Source organism: Herpailurus yagouaroundi, unplaced genomic scaffold (genome assembly GCF_014898765.1).
Source record: "Herpailurus yagouaroundi ecotype Mexico unplaced genomic scaffold, PumYag 250, whole genome shotgun sequence".
NCBI lineage: Eukaryota > Metazoa > Chordata > Mammalia > Carnivora > Felidae > Herpailurus > Herpailurus yagouaroundi.
The window spans coordinates 11677411-11687792 of NW_024412467.1; the positions used below are offsets into that span (position 1 = coordinate 11677411).

At 44.8% G+C, this 10382-nt stretch overlaps 1 long non-coding RNA gene across 1 annotated transcript; it reads left to right on the forward strand.

The window, feature by feature from the left end:
- Positions 1-933: 933 nt before the first annotated feature.
- Positions 934-9900, forward strand: LOC121020469 (uncharacterized). The gene is made up of 2 exons (XR_005786147.1): positions 934-1367; positions 9296-9900. It is a non-coding gene; the product is annotated as an uncharacterized LOC121020469 (long non-coding RNA).
- The last annotated feature ends 482 nt before the right edge of the window (positions 9901-10382 follow it).

Consider the following 10382-nt stretch of genomic DNA (forward strand, 5'->3'; position numbering starts at 1 on the left):
TTTTCCATATTTATTCCATCACTATCATTGACAGCTACCATTAAGTGACATTAATACAATACAATATCATCTCGCATTTCTACAGAGCGTCTCAGGGTGCCTAACGGTTCCACTCCAGCCAAGAAATCACATTACCAAGGACAAAGTACCCTCATTCTCGAGGTGGAAAATAGGCTGCCAACTCTTGGAACCAGTGGGAGCTGCCCAGAATCTCTGGAGATGCTCCTGACTTCCGGCCAAGGGGGTTTATTTTTTGTTGTCTGAAAATACCCCAGGCTGGGTCTCTGGCGAGTGGGGCGGCTTAGTGGGTAGAGATGACTTTCCAGGGACCCCACTCACCTACATCCCCTGCCTCTTCTCACCCTTGATTTAGGACGTGTTTACAGGGCAGAGGGGGCCCTTGTGGAAGAATGCGGTTCTTCCTTAGAAGGGCTGCAGTTACCATATGCTACTCTCTTGCAGGGCTTTCTTCCTCCATACCCGCCCCCCCGCCCCACCCAACCACCGACAATACCATCGGCACTTTGACTCAGAAGGCAACAAAGCCCTCCTTTGCCAGACAAATTATTCATATATGCTAAGATGCCAGCATTGGTATATCCTCCCTTCTCCTTCTGTCGTTTCTGTAGTCAGTGATAATCAGGATTGTGCTACACAGAAGCCATCTCTGTTGCCCAAGTGTCACCAACTGAATCTACGGAATATTCCTTTGCTCGGTTTTGGGTGACAGGAGGGCTTCCAGATAAATTATAGAATGCCCAAGTTATATTTGAATTTCAGATACACGATAATTTTTTTTAGTATAAATATGCTCCAAATACCGCGTAGAACGTGCAAAGATGTTCATCATTTCTCTGAAGTGCAAATTTAACTGAGCATCCTGTTTTGTTTTGTTTTGTTTTGTTTTGTTTCGTTTCATTTCCAAATCTGGCAACCCCACCCATCAGGTGAGTCAAAGGCTTCAGAACCAAGCCAATCAAGCTACTGAAATCCTAGGAGAAGTCAAATCAAGACAGCACATCTACATTGAGCTGAAGTATTTGCAAAGTGCCGTGCTCACAGCTGTGGGAGATGCAACACCGTGTCAGATCTGGCGAGAAAATAGAACAGGAGAGGAATGGCCACAGGCCAGAGAGAGACTACGGTACAAGTGTAAAAAGTTTGGCTCAAGAACTATCGAAAAGCAAAATAGTAGGAAGGATGTTTCTAGTGGTTCTCTTCATCCATAACCTTTTGTGATGGCTTCTTGCAAAGTGCAGCTTCTGCTCCACAGCTCGGGAGGAGGCTGGCGAGACCGGAGAAGAACATTCTCTGACACGCAAGGAGGCTTGTGGGCACAGCACCTGCCTTAGTCTTTTATTGCTGAGGTAAAGCAAACATCAACTTGATTGATGATCTGGGAGAGCCTGGGGGAAACAATCAATAGGTATTTGTGGACTGGATGACTGACAGATTTTTGAGTAGGGAGTGCATGACGAAAAGTATTGTACCAAGACTATTTTGGAGGTGTTGTGTGGGAGAACAGAGGGACTAAGTCCCCTCTGATAAGTGGGGGGGGGGGGGAGGAATCAGCCATCTGCTCTGATGGGCCGGCCGTGCCTAAGCATCCACACCGGGTAACACCTGACCTTGCCATCCCTCCTCGCTTAATCACCTAGCATCAGGTAGCTTAGGGTGCCTCGAGCACTCATGATTATTGGAGCAAATTATTATTTCTCTGCTGCTTCTGAGAGCTGGAAGAATAATTACACACTGGGGGAGGGAAGTATGGAAAATAAATAAGGGGCAGGATTGGGGCAGAGAGAGGACAACATTAAAAAAAAAAGTAACTCAAAGAAAAAATGGATGAGTTGGAGAGTAGGGTGTCATTCTTTTTGTTTCGGTCTGTTTGTAATTTTCTGACAATTACTATTTGTGTGGTTGGGAATAAGGGACTATCTGCCTTGTACTTTTGTTTCTGTTTCTGTATGGCAAACTTCCTTCTTATTTTCAATGGCTTTTCAAGCTGTGAAGAAACTTTATCGAGTCTCCAGCAGCAAGAGCAGAGCCAAGACTGGAGAACAGGTCTTTCTTGCTCCAAGACTTGCCCTGATTCGCTGCCTCGGCGGCTGTCTCCCAGCTGAAAAGCTACTCTCCGGTTTCACAGATGTGCTTGTTGACGAAACCACACAGATGATCTATTGCTTTCACGTGCCTTCACTGTACTCTATTTTAGTGTTTGGTACAAAAAAAAGAAACTTACTGTCTGGATTCAGCATGACCTAGTCTGCCTCTGTGATATGATTTATTTGCAAAGGGATCAAAACATAGACGCCCTTCGATCTTGTAACCTTCTAGGAAGGCCAACCCCTTTGGAAAAAAAAATCGTATTTAAGGCAGTGGTAAAGAGATTATCTGGTTATTTGGTAAAATAGTCAACCATAATATTCTACAAAAAGAACTCTAATCCAATGACAACCCATAGAAAGAAACAGCAACAGAACAATGGAAGTACGTGTGATCCTTTGAAAGACTTGCGTCTGAGGAGGACGGGAAGGCTTTTGAGATCCTGGGAGAGGAAAAGGATATCAGAGCTGAAAAGGATCGTTGTGATCCTTAAAGCTGCTTGAAGGTTGGGAAGGAACAAATGAGACCATACCCACATAATAAAACTAAGGTGATCATACTTCTCCCACAGAGCCTGTTTGGTAACCAAGAATGAGTAAGTGACTCAAGAATTTAAAAATTTAGTAAAAGAAGAAGGGATCCAACCTACAAATCCCCCTCCTCTCTCTCCTTCCCTTGTGCTTTGTGTCCCCGGGTTCTTTGTAACTTAAATAATTAATAGTTAATAAAAAGGTAACTGCTACTCATGCTTTTGCCCTTGTGGCAACCTTGAAGCGAGGCTCTGCATTTCCGTGTGTTTCCCTCAACAAAAATTCACCCCACAACAGAGATTGTACTGAAGATTTAATTTATTTTTTTATGATTTTTAAGTTTTAATTTTTAAAAAATATTTTATTTTTAAGTAACCTCTACACCCAACGTGGGGCTTGAACTCACGACCCAGAGATCAAGAGTTCCCCTGCTCCACGGACTGAGCCAGCCAGGCACCCCTGTATTTTAAAATTTTAATGTTAATTTCAGTGTAATTAACCTACCGTGTCATATTAGTTTCGGTGCAAAATGGAGTGATTGGACAATCCTCTACGTTTCCCAGCGCTTGTCAAGATAAGCTGTACTGAAGATTTTATAAGGAAAACTGAAGAGGGGATTTACATCTCACAACGTTCAGACTTCACTTCTCAATTTGCTGTCAAGCTCTCTCCTCTCAATTTTATTCTCAGCTGTTGGCCTTTGTATCTTTTAAGCCTTCCACAGAGTCATTTCTCAAAGTCTACGAGTTAGTGAATTCTAACCCCCATCCCCATGATTCTTTTGCAGAAAAATTTAGCTATTTCTCACCTCTCTCAGTCCTTCGCACCAGCCACCCACAGCACCGTGGGCACTCAGCCTTAGATTAGGTTTTATCAGAGCATTCCTCCTTAAAATGCACATCTCTGCTTCTCGCAAGGGATTCATGTAAAACTGCTAAGGAAAATGAGATTTTCTTTGCAGCGCCACAGGGACATAATTTATAAGGGAGCAATCAATGTCTGGCAACATTTACCATCTGCTTCGGATTTCTTAGTTTTTAGGTTACTTGCTGACTTCTCCAAAGCTAGAGGTGGGGCTTGGTGGCCGTGGAGATAAATCGACTCCTGTCTGATCACTTTTAGAGGATGACATCAGTCCTTTCCTCACTGTTGAGTGTTCGCAAAGAATTCTGAGTGATATTTACTCCAGTAGCTGGGAGAGAAAATGACCTTCTGTTCTGTAATTTCTCCATCCATGGGGAGTGGCCAACCACCTTTCTTTCCTTCTCTTTTTTAGGGGCTACCCTCCTTGGAATTTCCCCACTGTCTCTCATGGGGATCATGAACTTTGGCTTTCCTTGTGATACGAATTCCTTTATGACCACACTAAATCTCAGACTCTAAGAGCTTAGAATTACTGTGTTAATTTTCAGATTTTTTTTTTCTTTTTTTCTTTTTTTTTTTCCAAAAAAAAATTTTTTTTTTCAACGTTTATTTATTTTTGGGACAGAGAGAGACAGCATGAACAGGGGAGGGGCAGAGAGAGAGGGAGACATAGAATCGGAAACAGGCTCCAGGCTTTGAGCCATCAGCCCAGAGCCCGAACCGGGGCTCGAACCCACGGACCGCGAGATCGTGACCGGGCTGAAGTCGGACGCTTAACCGACTGCGCCACCCAGGCGCCCCAATTTTCAGATTTTGATATTATTGGTTGCTTATCCTCTTGGAAACACTGGAGAGTCTCCTGCATATGGCCCTTGGGAACTCCAAGATGTTTGCTCCAAAGTTGTCTTGTGAAAATTCTTTCCCCCTCGACGGTAACCCACCCTCTTGGAGTTTTATGTTATTTTCACATGAATGGTACTCACTAAGAGTCACGTTTTCTGATGTGAAAATCATACTTGACGTATACTTGACATGTACCAGACTATCCAAGATGTTTGTTAAATACATCTGGAAAGCTCAGCATGTGTTGTTGGGTTTTAGACCCATGTAAGGAGCGCCTTCTCAGAGGCCATTGCATTTCCTTGCTCATCATTTGTCTTCCTGATTTCTGTCACTTTTCTCTTCCCCTTCTGACTCACCTGTGATATTCTTTGATCACCTCGTCACTATTTGATTGGTGATTCTGCTTAAGCCCAAGAATTTTGCCCCCTCTTTCTCAGCTTATTGGTTTCTATGGTGCATCTTCCTTTTCAATATTTCTTTCTAGGTCAGACATGTCCCCTCGCCATTCTTCCTCTGATCTGACGTATGGCACCTCCTAAGGCATATCAGCTGCCATATGCCATCCCCTCCCCGTGCACCTGCTCCCTCCCCACCAGACCTTCCAGTAGCTACGGCTGCCCAATAATTCCATGTCCTCCTTCTCACTGGGCTTCATTTTGATCCTTGTCATTCAAGGGGTAACCGTGCGTGATCTTTCCCCTTCTCTGTCCCCTGAGTTCATGTACAACTTACAATCCAAACAGTTTCTGGTTGTTGGCTTGCCTGACTGTAACCTCTGCTATTTAGTCTTGCTGTCTGTCCCTTCCTCCAGATACTCCCGGTCATCTTTCATCTCCGGGGTGGTCAGTAGTCACCCCAAGTTGTTTCTTTTTCTTTCTTTCCTTTCGTTCCCTTCTCATGATTTTTTTGATCATTCTTTATTCTTTTTTTTTTTTTTTAACTTTGAATAATCATGGATGTGTAAAAAGTAGCATTGAGGGCAAAGATAGCCCAGACCCCATACCCTTTTCCCAGTGTCCCCCACGCTCACATTGTACATAATTGGAGTACGATATCAGAACCAGGAAATGGGTGTTGGTACACGGCGTGGGAGGAGTTCTATGCCATTCTATCATATGTGTAGATTCATGGAGCCATCAACACGCAGAGCTATTCTATCACCACGGATATTTCCTTCATCTACACGTTTTTAATCATACTCACCCAACATCCCTGCCCCCATGACAACTGCTAATCCATTTCCCAGTTCTATAATTTTGCCATTTTGAGAGTGCTGCCTAAACGCTGTTGTATCGTATGTGACCTATTGAGACTTGCTTTTTTCTCATTCGGCATAATGCCCTTGCAGTCTGTCCCAGCTGTTGTTTGTATCGATAGGTGACCCTTTTTTATTCCCGACTAGCATTCCATGGCGTAGCTGTACATTGGCCCATTGAAGGCCATTTTGATTGTTCCTAGTTTTTGCCCAACAAATAATATTTTCTCCCTTTTTGTATTTTTCTTTCAGGCTGCTACTTATAGCAGATGTTTGCAGGAAAAGAAAACTTTTTGTAAAGGAAGACTTACCCATTGGTTCTTATAACTAATGGAGACCCGTAGGTATAACCTAGAGTTATTGACCATGTAGAGAAACAGTTTTCTTTTCGGAGATAGGATTGGTTTTTTGTCTTGGCATCTGGACTTAAACCTTCCGGTCCAATTCTTGTTTGTCAGCAAATACCCTGTGTGGGGTGAATGCACTCGCCTTCGCCTCCACAGCGGTGTTCCAATATAAATTTTGATCACAAACAAAAAAGGGGTTTCGTTATTTTAAGTTAGGATGTTCATTTCAAATGACTACATGGTTGCAAGGGCTTTGGTGCCTGTTCAGGAAAGCCTTCAAGTTATTTCTGGCAAAACAGATTGAAACTAGTGGCCTTTAGAACTCAGTACTCAAGGGAAACAAGGCAAGCTGCGTTTGGCTCGAAGGTGGGGTCACCCAGTGGCATTTGCTAAAGGAAAAAATTTGTAGGCTTATTTTCCAAATGAGTTTAAGGTTCAGTATTTTGTTAGCTCTGCATGTGTTTGAGAGGGAACTCCTGGACGCTGGTGGGTAGGTTCATCTTGGTTCTAGTAAATGAGTGGATTGGCCTGACATTGTTGGCATGCGTCAATGAAGGATGACATAGGGTTTCCCTGCTGTGAGTAACTTGGCTTCATTTTATGTTTGAAGATTTCACATATTTGCATAATGTCCCAGTTGAGGTGATTATATGGCAGAGGAATAAAAGTGTAAATATTCAAATGTTAGCGGACACTTGAGAGTCTTTCAGAGCGAAAGGGGATTTAACACATGTGAAACAGAAGTTTGGACTGGCACGTTAAGATTTTTTTCGGGGGGGGGTTCCTTAAAGTTTGCAGGAAATTTAAAGTTTTGATCCTTTAAAACTGTCATCAGAGCCTTCTCTCTTTTATAAAGTTTCTAGGTCTTGGGGACATTCAATTTTGGTTAACACATTGGAGAAAGTAAGATCCCACTCCCTATCCCTCCCCCACCTCCCCACCGCTTCCCTCCCCTAAATTTGAATGCTCCGTAACACCTGGGAGATTGGAATGCCTCCTATTCATGTAAACTGTATCAGGAAGAACTGAAATCACTGTGTAGCTTTATCTACTGAAGCCCTAATTTCCTTCCAGGTAGGCAGAGGAAGGTGGATAGGCCCTGTGGATCTCTGCATTGAGTGATGAGCTCTGAGTCACCAAAGTGAGTCACTGGCAAATGGGGATGACGCTTTCCACCCAGGCTGATGTTCTCAGACTGGCGTTTTCAGCATTTGTTTTTACCATATCCCAAGTAAGTCTCGTGAGATGACTCTCAGATTCACATGAAAGTTTTGAACGACTTTTAACCCAAAGAGCTGAAAAGGAAAAAACAAAACCGCCACTGGAAGGTTTCTTTGGAGGCATTCTAGAAAAGTCCATGCCAGGGCAGCGTTGTAGCTCAAGAAAGTTTGGCACATGGCTGTCAATGAGGATTTGTCGCAACCGCTCCGAACGAGAACGAGGCCAAGAACGAGAACCAGGGCCTTCAGGGTAAAAAGGAGGGGAAATCCAGTGGTCTCTCTTTCAAAAAAAGTTGCTGATCAGAGTTCTTGGGCTCGCCTTTAGTAATACTGTGAACATTGCAGTAATCAGAATTCTGCATTAATCAGTCTTTCTGCACATCTGCAACGTGAAGACTGATACTGGTAATGATGACTCAGGCGTGAAACGTCTTGGCTCTGAATGACCGAAAACCAGATTTCACCGAGCTTGTTGTGGTGTTGGTGTTTATGCCTGCCACCATATTTGAATCCTGTAAAGAGTGAGAGCATCCGTGACTTGCCACGGTGGCGGTCTAATAAGGACGGTATTTCATTCGCTGGTGCTTCTGGGTCGTGGAATTTCCAGTTATATCCTCCCAGGCAGTGGGGCTTCTAAGCACACAACCATCCAGAGGCCTGCTGGGGCCTGGCTTTTATCACACCAAGCATTTCAAAAACAACGGTGGGGATCCGAGAGAGCGATGGTGCTAGAAGCTGAGAAGTGGGATGGAGCAGCGGCAAGAAAGTTTAGCCAGCGCCTACTATGTGCCAAGCACCGTGCGAGGGGCTTTGATCCATGTTGTTTCATTTGTCACTGAGACACGACAACTGACAAGCGACGGGAGCGTCACCAGGGGAGGCCTGGGGTGGTGTGGTTGAGGAGCAAAGCCTCAGAAGACACGTGTAGAGGTCAGGGTGCTTGCGGCGGCAGCTACTAGAACACGGGAAAGTGGCCTAAGTGGTACGGACATATATTGACTCAGAAGAGGTCCATCCAGTGGCTCAGTATGATCATAAGAACCCAGGTTCTCGCCATCTCTGTCTGAAGGCCCTAGGGAAGATGCCTTTAGAAGTCCTTCCTCACCTTTTCCAGCTTCTAGTAATTCCTTGGCTTGTGGCTGTTCAACTCCAATCTCTGCCTCTGTCTTCACATGGCCTTCTTCTCTCCATGTCTCTGTCTCCACGTGCTGTCCATTTCTGTCTCTCATAGGGACACTTGTCATTGGATTAGGACCCTCCAGACAATCCAGGATGATCTCATCTCAAAATCCTTAACTTAATTGCAGCTGCAAAGACCACGTCCCCACATAAAGTTACCTTCACAGGTTCTGGGATGTGAACACATTTTTTTCGAAGGCCACCACTCAGCCCACTACGATGGCCTCATTTTTTTTCTCAGATGGTGGGTATGGACGTATCTGACAAGGATGGAACTTCCTGTCATCAGTTCTTGGCTTCCAACCCAAGGATTGGCGTTATCACCAAAATGAACTGCTTACAAAAAGACGAGTTGCAGATACCAGAAAGGACAGACTCTATCCCACAGAATCATCTCATTTCTTGTTTCATTGATTGCCCCATGCAACGTACATGTATGGGAAAGAGCTTCTGAGATATACCAGTGAGTGACCGTCAATTTCTTTAGACTGTATCTCTAAGTGTTCTTCAATCTTTTGTACCCCTTCCTTAATGTCTCCACCGCCTTACCAAATCCCCATCACTTGTCACCTGGATTATGTCTTACTTGTCCCTATTCTCCCCAGCCTCCTTTCTCCATATTGCTGCCTGAGGAGCTGCCTGAAATTCCAGTTGGGCCTTTCCTGCCTGGTGCTAGATTGCTTTTGTTTGTCCCTGCAAAGCCATCCTTCCACACCTGGCCTTTTTCCTCCAAAACTCCTTCTCCCTCTGGCTTCTGGTTGGGTTTGGCGATGGGGGCACTGGTGAGATGAGGTGGGAGGCGTGGGAGCAAGGAGAGGGGCCATTCGTCTCCCTCACTCCTTCCCTGGAGGTCCTTGCACCCGGCATCCCTCAGTCGATGCCCCCATTAGGAGAATTCTCACATGGCTGCCTTCCAAGTTTTAATCACTGTCTCTCTCCTCACCCTTCCAGGCCCAAGGATGGCAACAGGACCTCTTGTGGTTTCCCGACGCCCTGCCTACACATTTGAACATAACCCCATCGTCAACTCTTCTCGAATTACCCATCTCAGTGTTTCTTGCCTGCACCATGACTGATACAGCCGGGCTGTAAACACGTCACTGACTCTACCTTGCCCAGAGGAGGAAGCAACATCCCACAGGAGGGGGGCAAGATTCCACCCTTGCCACATCTTGAGACACGCTTTCCGCACGCTGGCGGACGTGTGGTTTCCTGAACGCAAGGTGTTCTTTTTCTTCTTGGAGATTCTGTAACTGATGATTTCTTTCCTGGCTTAGCTGCCTGGACAGTGTGTTTTCTTCCTTCAAGGCTGTTCAGGGATAACCTGTTGATTTTTTCTGACTTTCCTAGGCAGGATGGGCTGCTTCCTCTTCTATGCTCCCTTATCACATTATACGCATGCCCATTAAAGCTTTTTTCGTTGCTGCGAGTTTTTGTTCCTATGTCTGCTTTCCAACCAGTCTTGGAATCCTCTGAGTGTATTCTGTTTCCCTTTGTTCTCCGAGTACCTGCTGTTGTCCCTGGTGGGCTTAATAAATGTATTTTGAATGACTATATTTTTCTTTATTCACTATATTACTACTTGCTCATACAAAGATTACTGCAATAAATTACCACGTTCGTATGCAACTGTGCACATTGTTTTCTCTTTTGGTGAATATTACTTGGGTTTTTCCTCATGACCACTCTGAGAGATGGGTTGATAGGAAGTAAATTCCCCTCTGTCACCTAAATTGCTGGTGGCAGAACTATGCCGGGAACCTAGACTTCTTGTCAGGAATTTGTTTGCCTTTTCATTAGACCATGCTGCCTCCTGAGATGCCAGATTAAAGCAACGACAACAGAACCAGAGGTATGCTAGATGAATGAGCACCACCCGAAGGGTCACTTCAGATGGAAGGCAATTCAAGCTGCTGTAGAGATAACTCCATGTGATTGCAAACACATGTCAGGAAGGCTGTGTAGACAGGTGGTCGTAGAAGGGTCCTAACGAACGGAACTGGTCACATTAGCTAACTTCCTGTTGTTTGAGAATGAT